Here is a 9854-nt window from a genome sequence, read left to right as displayed (position 1 = left end):
TCTCCCTGTAGTCTCTCCCTGTAGTCTCTCCCTGTCGTCTCTCCCTGTAGTCTCTCCCTGTAGTCTCTCCCTGTAGTCTCTTCCTGTAGTCTCTCCCTGTAGTCTCTCCCTGTAGTCTCTCCCTGTAGTCTCTCCCTGTAGTCTCTCCTGTAGTCTCTTCCTGTCGTCTCTCCCTGTAGTCTCTTCCTGTCGTCTCTCCCTGTAGTCTCTCCCTGTAGTCTCTCCCTGTAGTCTCTCCCTGTCGTCTCTCCCTGTAGTCTCTCCCTGTAGTCTCTCCCTGTAGTCTCTCCCTGTAGTCTCTCCCTGTAGTCTCCGCTCTGTAGTCTCTTCCTGTAGTCTCTCCCTGTAGTCTCTCCCTGTAGTCTCTCCCTGTAGTCTCTCCCTGTAGTCTCTCCCTGTAGTCTCTTCCTGTAGTCTCTCCCTGTAGTCTCTTCCTGTCGTCTCTCCCTGTAGTCTCTCCCTGTCGTCTCTCCCTGTAGTCTCTCCCTGTAGTCTCTCCCTGTAGTCTCTCCCTGTAGTCTCTCCCTGTAGTCTCTCCCTGTAGTCTCCGCTCTGTAGTCTCTTCCTGTAGTCTCTTCCTGTAGTCTCTCCCTGTAGTCTCTCCCCTGTAGTCTCTCCCTGTAGTCTCTTCCTGTAGTCTCTCCCTGTAGTCTCTCCCTGTAGTCTCTCCCTGTAGTCTCTTCCTGTAGTCTCTCCCTGTAGTCTCTCCCTGTAGTCTCTCCCTGTCGTCTCTCCCTGTAGTCTCTCCCTGTAGTCTCTCCCTGTAGTCTCTTCCTGTCGTCTCCGCTCTGTCAGTCTGCTGTCTTTGGTCTGTGAGGATCTCTGCGTCTCCTCATTGCGTGTAGTAAAAACCCCTCTCAGGAAGCCCACACAGACACACACACACACACACACAGACACACAGACACACACACACACAGACACACACACACACACAGACACACACACACAGACACACACACACACACAGTCACACACACACACACACACACACACACAGACACACACACAGACACACACACACACACACAGTCACACACACACACAGTCACACACACAGACACACACACACACACAGTCACACACACACACACACAGTCACACACACAGACACACACACACACACACAGACACACAGTCACACACACACACACACAGTCACACACACACACAGACACACACACACACAGACAGACCAACTCGCTACTCAGTCTTGCACAGACCCCAGCAGGATTCCCCAAAGGTTGGTATGCATCCTCCCAACTCTCTCTCTCCTTTCTGTCTTTCTCTACCTCCCTCCCTCCCTTCCCCCCTGCCCCCTACCTTCCCTCTACCTCCCTCCCTCCCTTCCCCCTGCCCCCTACCTTCCCTCTCCCTCCCCCCCTCCATTGTTGGCCTTTGGGAAAGGATGGACGTGAGACAGCAACAAAAGAGAGTTAGTGCAACATGAGACAGGAACTGAAGGAGATACCACAAACAATTAATTTCCCTCTGAATGTTATTTTTCTTATCACTCCATTCCAAATTTAACCCAAGCTTGCATTGTCATATTTCTAACACCCAAATATAGCATTTCTTGTTATTGTGAATTTTGTATACAACTGAAAGCAGGGTGTCGACTGTCTACCCTATGAAAGAATGAGAAAAAGATTACCTCAGAAAAATGAATGAGAAAAAGATTACCTCAGAAAAATGGTCTACAAAAACCCTAAATGCAACAGCAGCCATGAAGGATACAATTATGGTGAACTGGCATGACCACATCATTTCAACAACCACCACTGTTCTGGTGAAACGAGTTGACAGTTATTTACAGGTTTGTTTTCCGTTTTTGGAGAGCAGACAGTCTAAAAGACAAGCAGGAAGTGGGATGACACTAACAAGATGTGGGATTGGGGTGTACTTCCTGTTGCCCCTCCAGTCATTGTGCCCAAGACTCATGCTAGCAAGCCATTGGCCAGCGGTTTGTCACACAGCAAACCCAAATGGCTCTGTTGACAAACGACTCCAACCACCGTTGACAGGACCATTCCTCTGGGATGGACCACTGGCACATCCCAAAAGGTTCGAAGAAAGTGGAAACTGACAGAACCTCGAGTGAAAAAGAAAGAAAACGTTTTTTCTATCTCCACCCACCTGTTAATGGCTTCCAAATGAGAAGACAAGCCCATTGCTCGCCAACCGCAGGCCTTTATAAACACGACCCCCTCTGGAGACTGCCGGCTCCTTTTCCACAACCCCACTGACTCTGTAAATGGTGCAGCTAGCAGGATAAAGAGGATGTAGCGATAAGCTTCTCCAGAAACAGGACTGTGAGGGGAAGACACGGACACCGAGGGCTGAGGGGAAAAGCTAATGATGGACTGATGTTCGTGGCACTGTGGCATTTTGACCGCGTCTGATCTTCACCTTCGCTTGTACTGATTTAAGAATAAAGGAGTGAATCAGGCCAAGGATGAAGAGAAAACAATCCATCCATCCCTTCATCTGGAGAAAGAGATCACGCTTCACTTACTCCCCCCCCCCCCCCCCCCCAAGCCTGTTAGCCCCTCCCCCCGACCGAGAGACACAACCAGGTCTCTCCTCATCCCAGTCTGCTAACAATTACTGTGCTGGCTCCCCTGCTCCAGCTCTGAGCCCAGGGCTGGAGCTCTCACCACGGCCCACACATCTGCACCTTCCCTCGCTGCTTCCCTGAACACAAGTCCGGGAAAACCCATCCCCACCGATCCGCCAGTTGTCTCCATTCCCGTCCACGGTCACCAGGACAGCTCAGAGCTTCAAAGGCAAGCGGAAAGCCCTTTCCCTGAAACACGTATTTCTCAACAGCGGGAGTGAATCCACCTGCGATCGTGCCGGCCGGCCGGGCAGACTTGTGGGAGGGCGTGCGTAGCTTGTGTTTGAGTCACACCACACAGGGACAGCAGAAGGCTGATCGTCCAGTCAAACATTAGCAGCAGGAGGACAGGATGAGCTTCTGGCACAGCGGACTTTGTGGAGAGAGGATTCGTTTACAGGTTGGACAGGGTGATGGGGCAACAAGTAAGAAACGACTGTACTGTAGGCAAGCCTACAAGTGTACACACACACACACACAACACGACACAACACACAGATGCAGGAAATAGTCATCATTGCTCCAACCTGACATCACACTGTAGAGCACTTTCAAAGTAAGGAAACAAGCTCTGGCCATTTTCAATAACTTCCTGGGTTTGGATCTGAAATTCTTTGAAATGAATTGTGTTCGATCGTTACATATACAATGCCTTCTACAGCGTAAAATAACGCTAATGTTGTGTGTAGGGGCCTGCCCTGGGGGCTCACAGGCCAAGCACGTGTATCACGTAGGCCAGGGTTCGAATCCGGACTGAGACATTTCTTGCATGTCCCCCTCTCTCTCTCTCTCTCTCTCTCTCTCTCTCCTCTCTCTCCTCTCTCTCTCTCTCTCTCTCTGTCTGTCTGTCTCTCTTTCTCTCTCTCTCTCTCTCTCTCTCTCTCTCTCTCTCTCTCTCTCTCTCTCTCTCTCTCTCTCTCTCTCTCTCTCTCTCTCTCTCTCTCTCTCTCTCTCTCTCTCTCTGTCTGTCTGTCTGTCTCTCTTTCTCTCTCTCTCTCCTCTCTCTCTCTCTCTCTCTCTCTCTCTCTCTGTCTGTCTGTCTGTCTGTCACTCTCTCTCTCTCTCTCTCTCTCTCTCTCTCTCTCTCTCCTCTCTCTCTCTCCTCTCTCTCTCTCATCTCTCCTCTCCTCTCTCTCTCTCTCTGTCTGTCTGTCTGTCTCTCTCCTCTCTCTCTCTCTCTCTCTCTCTCTCCTCTCTCTCTCTCTCTCTCTCTCTCTCTCTCCTCTCTCTCTCTCTCTCTCTCTCTCTGTCTGTCTCTCTTTCTCTCTCTCTCTCTCTCTCTTCTCTCTCTCTCTCTCTCTCTCTCTCTCTCCTCTCTCTCTCTCTCTCTCTCTCTCTCTCTCTCTCTCTTTTCTTTAAAAAAAACCCCCACTATGTGATATGTATGTGATAAACACACAGATATTCTCATCCCAGTCCTGCTGAAACCTACGTTTTTGACTTCCTGTTTTCCTTCACATTTCTGGGGTTCCGGTCAGAGTGGTTCCCCACCAGAACCCTCCGCCCCAGCCGTGCTGCTAGCCGGCCCACAGCAGAACACATTTTTATGATTCTCCCTGCCGTTCCCCGGGGAGCGAGGGGAGATCTTGGGAAAGGGCTCTTCCGGAGTCTGAGCTGCACAGCACAGCAGTGCAGGCGGACACCGACCCCAGCACACCCAGGACCCGCACTGAGTCTGGGGCAGGAGAGTACAGGAGACCAGGTCTGGTCTGGGGCAGGAGAGTACAGGAGACCAGGTCTGGTCTGGGGCAGGAGAGTACAGGAGACCAGGTCTGGTCTGGGGCAGGAGAGTACAGGAGACCAGGTCTGGTCTGGGGCAGGGAGAGTACAGGAGACCAGGTCTGGTCTGTGGCAGGAGAGTACAGGAGACCAGGTCTGGTCTGGGGCAGGGGAGTAGAGGAGACGAGGTCTGGTCTGGGGCAGGAGAGTACAGGAGACCAGGTCTGGTCTGGGGCAGGAGAGTACAGGAGACCAGGTCTGGTCTGGGACAGGGAGAGTACAGGAGACCAGGTCTGGTCTGGGGCAGGAGAGTACAGGAGACCAGGTCTGGTCTGGGGCAGGGGAGTAGAGGAGACCGAGGTCTGGTCTGGGGCAGGAGAGTACAGGAGACCAGGTCTGGTCTGGGGCAGGAGAGTACAGGAGACCAGGTCTGGTCTGGGACAGGGAGAGTACAGGAGACCAGGTCTGGTCTGGGGCAGGAGGAGTACAGGAGACCAGGTCTGGTCTGGGGCAGGAGAGTACAGGAGACCAGGTCTGGTCTGGGGCAGGAGAGTACAGGAGGACCAGGTCTGGTCTGGGGCAGGAGAGTACAGGAGACCAGGTCTGGTCTCGGGCAGGAGAGTACAGGAGACCAGGTCTGGTCTGGGGCAGGAGAGTACAGGAGACCAGGTCTGGTCTGGGACAGGGAGAGTACAGGAGACCAGGTCTGGTCTGGGACAGGAGAGTACCAGGAGACCTAGATGAGACAGAGGGGTGTAGAGCTCTACTGCTCCTGTCAGGGGGATCACACTAGAGACAGACAGGTAGGCAGCAGTCAAACTGCTAGCAAGCCAGACAGACAGGTAGGCAGCCAGTCAGACTGCTAGCAGCAGACAGACAGGTAGGCAGCCAGTCAAACTGCTAGCAAGCCAGACAGACAGGTAGGCAGCCAGTCAAACTGCTAGCAAGCCAGACAGACAGGTAGGCAGCCAGTCAGACTGCTAGCAAGCCAGACAGACAGGTAGGCAGCCAGTCAGACTGCTAGCAAGCCAGACAGACAGGTAGGCAGCCAGTCAGACTGCTAGCAAGCCAGACAGACAGGTAGGCAGACAAATGAACTGACAGGCAGACAGACCGACAGCTACGTAGACAGACAGAGAGGACAGGCAGTCAGAGTAAACATGCACTTTGTCCAAAGGTTTCAGACAGACAGACAAGTATATTTGTGTGTGTGTGTGTGTATCTCACACGGTGCAGATTGCCTTTGACAATGACTGCACTATATTGTCTTAGGCTTACATGACAGCAGGCATTCAGGAGTTACTACGACAACCCCACCCCCAACCCCACCCCCTCCCGCTCCACCCCAGTAGGGGGTAAGGAATTCCCAACCGACACCGCCGGACCCATTCTGATGCCATCGCCGTGGCAACAGCGGCAGCTCGGCCATGAGGCAGCCGGCGAGGCCAAGAGGGGTCCTCGGTGTCATGGTGGTGCCTGAACTGTGCCTATCCAAATCTGCTTCCTGTCAGGGGGGTGGGGGTGGAGTAGGGGGGTGAGGGGGTGGAGGCAAGGGCCAGGAGGTGGGGTTCTTAAACGCCTGCTGTCATGTAAGCCTAAGACAATAGAGTCTGAGAGTGACAGATGTTAGCCTCACTACAGCACACACAAGTAGGAAAGCATTCACACACCCACACACACACACAACACACACACACCCCACACACACAATGTATGGTGTGACTGGTGTTGCAGGAGTCCCAGTGTCGTTCCCTCTCCCTCAGATGTGCTCAACAACAAGCTGACATTCAACAAGCTGACATTCAACAATGACATCTGGCCTTTGAGCTTTTTCTCACTAATGATGTTTTTTTCTCTCATAAACGTTTCCACCGTGCATGTTGAGAAAACCATTCATCGTCATTCTAACCAACTGGGACTGCACAAGTGTGGGTGTTTACGCGTGTCTTTGTGTGTGTGTTGTGAGAGAGAGAGAGAGAGAGAGAGAGAGAGAGAGAGAGAGAGAGTGTACGTAAGTGTGTGTGTGTTACAAGTATTAATATAGTGGATGAGTATGACAGTAGTGTCACAAGTTTGTGTTTGTGTGTTTGAACACGTGTTTGGCAGAACAGACACGCTTTCATGGAACAGTTCAGATCACCACCAGCCCCTCCAGAGAACGTAAACAGCTCCCTCCATCAAACAGAACGCTCTGTCCGATGATAGCGACACACACACACACAGGACCATGGTTTCTCCTTAGTGCCCTTTTTATGGGCCCACAAACACACACACACAAACACACCGCACTTTGTAAACCCTCTGTTTAGTTCTGAAGGGCATCCTCAGTGTTAAAGTTTCATACAGTCACGCTACTCTGTGGAAAGATGTTGACTAATTTGAGATGGAACTCTGTCGTGTCTACTGACGCTCAGGAATGTCGAACTTTTGTCTGGAAGTAAAGGAACACACGATGCAAGATGGAGTTCTATGGAAACATTGTGTTCCTGTTGACTCTTAAAGGCAAATTAGATAAGTAGAGCAAAGTACTGAACACTTAGAGAAGCTGTGTAATTGAATCAAAAAAAGATGGATAACCATCTTTAAAATGTCATCCTGAGAGAACTAAGGATGGGTTTCCCAGTAACCTGTTGAAGATACAGAGTATCCTTTGTTTCTTGTCATGGTCACTGGATTGTTCCACGCATACACACACACACACATTTCACCCCACAGACGACCTTCACAAGGCTATAAAAACGGCCAGGTCCTCCTGCCAGTGATAGGAGGTGCGTTTTGTGCTCTCCTCTCGTGAAGCAGAAAGGCTAGCTAGCCTGTCCAGGGAACTGGATGAAAAGATCCCATTGTTCAACGCAAGAAAGAACCCCTCACCTCACTTAACCACTTATCCACTCCTCTCTCCTATGGGCCTGCAGTGGTATGCAACCGTGTCACCCTCTAGCCTTTCTCAATCTTATCTTTCTGCTCTTCAAACTCTCCTATGCTTCGGGTCACCCTCTTCGGTCACACAAACAATAGGGCCTGACAAGCCATTGCATTGTTGTTAAGGCAGGTTTACCGTATCTAACGCTGGCAGGTATTTCTGGGATGGCATTCAAACACAATTGGCTGGAGCCAGAGCAGATAATTATGTTGCCTCAGACAAAACAGAGGGGTTCTCTGATGTGGAGGGGCACAGACAGGCACAAGCACCTCCAACACACACACACCCACACGCACCCACATGCGCACACACAAACACACACAGAACTGCGGAAAAAATAACTTCTGCCAGGATACCTCAATACCTCAATGCTTCTTACCAAAATGCCTTATCACCCCTTTCTGTTAGTCGACATGAGAAACCATCTTTCTCTCCTTTTCACACACACACACCGCACACACACACGCATGCATACAGAACTGCCAAAAGAAAAACTTCTACCAGGATACCTCAATCCCCTTCTGTTAGTATGCATGAGAAACTCTCTCTCTCTTCTCTCACCACACACACACAAGCTCACCTTCCTCAGCTGGTCGAGCCCTGTAGAAGTGATCTTGCAGTGGCCTCTCATTTTGTGAAATCTGACAACTGGGCAAGGAAGCAGCATCCATTTCGCATGATTTCCTTTGGAGCAATTTGTCTTTTTTCCTCTCCCCGCTCCACGGTGTGTGCAGCTCTGCTACCCCTGCCTCTGAGCTCTCCCTCTCGGCACAGCACCCTACCTCCTCCTCCCTCCACAAAAGTGTTGAAAAAGGGAACGGTCGGGGGCAAGTCCTCTTCCCCTTCCTTCTCAGCCCTCCAGAGCTGTTCTTTTCTTTCAGTTTTTCGCTCCCTTCTTCCTCTTTTCACACTCACTCACTCAACTCTCAGACTGGTCTCTTTCGATGACGTTGCCTCTCTCTATCCTCTCTCTCTCTCTCTCTCTCTCTCTCTCTCCCCCTCCTTCCTCTGAACTTTTTCCCACCCCTCCTCCTCTCATGACCCCCCTTCCTCCTTCCCTCTCTCTCTCTCTATCCCTCCCTCTTGCCTCCTCCTTCCTCCCTCCTTTCTCCCTCCCCTCTTCTCCACCAGAGTCCCCCCCCCCTCCCAACCCCACCCCCCCCCCCCCTCCTCCCACTGCTGAACTAATCTGCAGCTGGCCGGCCGATTGGAGCCCTGGTTGCTGGGGAGGACCGAGTGTCCTGCTGAAAGGGGACTGTGATCAGGAAGGGTTGAAGCGTAACTGAATACATAAATAACGGCCTCCTATGGGAGCCAATTGAAAAGCTCCGCGAGGGGCTTCTCTCTCAGTCCCGGAGGGAGCCATCTTTCCTTTGCCCCTCCACATTATCTCCCGGGTTTACTGATTAACCCACACTGGCCAATGGCAGACTGGTCAACGACAGATTGGCCAATGACTGTACGGGGATCGCATGAGCTCTGGGATAGGGTTTTGTGGTACAGTAGTTAACCCCCTCTCCCCTCCCCCTCCCCCTGTTGGACTTGCTTGACCAGACATGGATTGGTCATGTCTTAGTTGAATTCTAGTAGTCACAAGTCAGTGCGTGTCTCTTTGGTGAGGACTTCATGGATGGGGAGATGGGCAGATATCACCTGGCTTGTGGATATCAGGCTTGAGACAGGAACACAGAGGCCCCCAAGGCTTCTGGAAACACAGATGCAAGAGAATCTGGAGTTAGGATTCTCAATATTTACATCCTGTTGAACTGACGTGGCAATTAATCACTGATTTCTGATTCGATGTAATTTCAACAATGAAAAACAACAATGATTGACGATTGATTTGGTAGTGTGTCAAAAGTAGAACTTTCCCTGTGTGGAAATTCTGCATTCTCAGAAGAGAAATGTCACTATGCACCCATCATAAAATATCTCACCAACACAACAACAGTCCCCACAGCTGAGATCTGCTCCACTGACCAAAGCCCTGACCCCTGCTTTGAAGTGCCTGAGTGATTTAAAAAGCCTGTCTTTGCTCATCAATGGGTGGGGGGCTGGGTGGCTGGAACATCTGTTTGGCGTTTCTACTACCTTTTGTGTGAGGGATATTGGTTTCCTTCCTCCACTACAACTGGCAGGCTGGGAGGCCATCATCCGGCGGACACACACGGTGACCGGGAACTACTTTAACGGGACACGCTTTGACTCGCTTTAACAACAGGAACATCTAATGTTAGGCTACTAGCAATTTTGCTCGACTTGCTTTTTTTCGTGTAAGTGTGTGTGTGTGTGTGTGGGGGGGTGTATTTTCATCACTTATCGTATGTCTCCCTCTGTTGGTAACATCTGGTCAGCATCAAGGCCAAGTTTTATATATTTTTATTTCTTAAAAACATAACAAAACTGTTAAATGTTTGACTGATTAACAATACAATCCTTGCGTTGGCTGTACGTGTCTTGTTCGATCACCTGAATGTGCTTGAGTACAATCAATCCTATGCAGGCATACAGCTTTAATACGTTAACGTGACGCAAACCCCGGAAGTGCATGGCAGATGTGCTTGCAATGTTTTCAACACACTCTGCGGTTTTCAA

General features: G+C 50.9%; 1 protein-coding gene across 1 annotated transcript in view; it reads right to left on the bottom strand.

Annotated features, from left to right (window-relative positions):
• Nucleotides 1–8141, bottom strand: part of si:dkey-82f1.1 (DENN domain-containing protein 2A) — a 78554-nt gene extending 70413 nt beyond the window's left edge. The window contains 1 exon segment of the mRNA XM_067235140.1: nt 7840–8141. The gene's annotated coding sequence lies outside the window, so the exon portion shown is untranslated.
• Nucleotides 8142–9854: the final 1713 nt, after the last annotated feature.

This window comes from Osmerus mordax, chromosome 4 (assembly GCF_038355195.1).
Source record: "Osmerus mordax isolate fOsmMor3 chromosome 4, fOsmMor3.pri, whole genome shotgun sequence".
Taxonomy (NCBI): Eukaryota; Metazoa; Chordata; class Actinopteri; order Osmeriformes; family Osmeridae; genus Osmerus; species Osmerus mordax.
The sequence above is the reverse complement of the archived record's forward strand: the minus strand, read 5'-3'. Positions and strand labels throughout refer to the sequence as shown.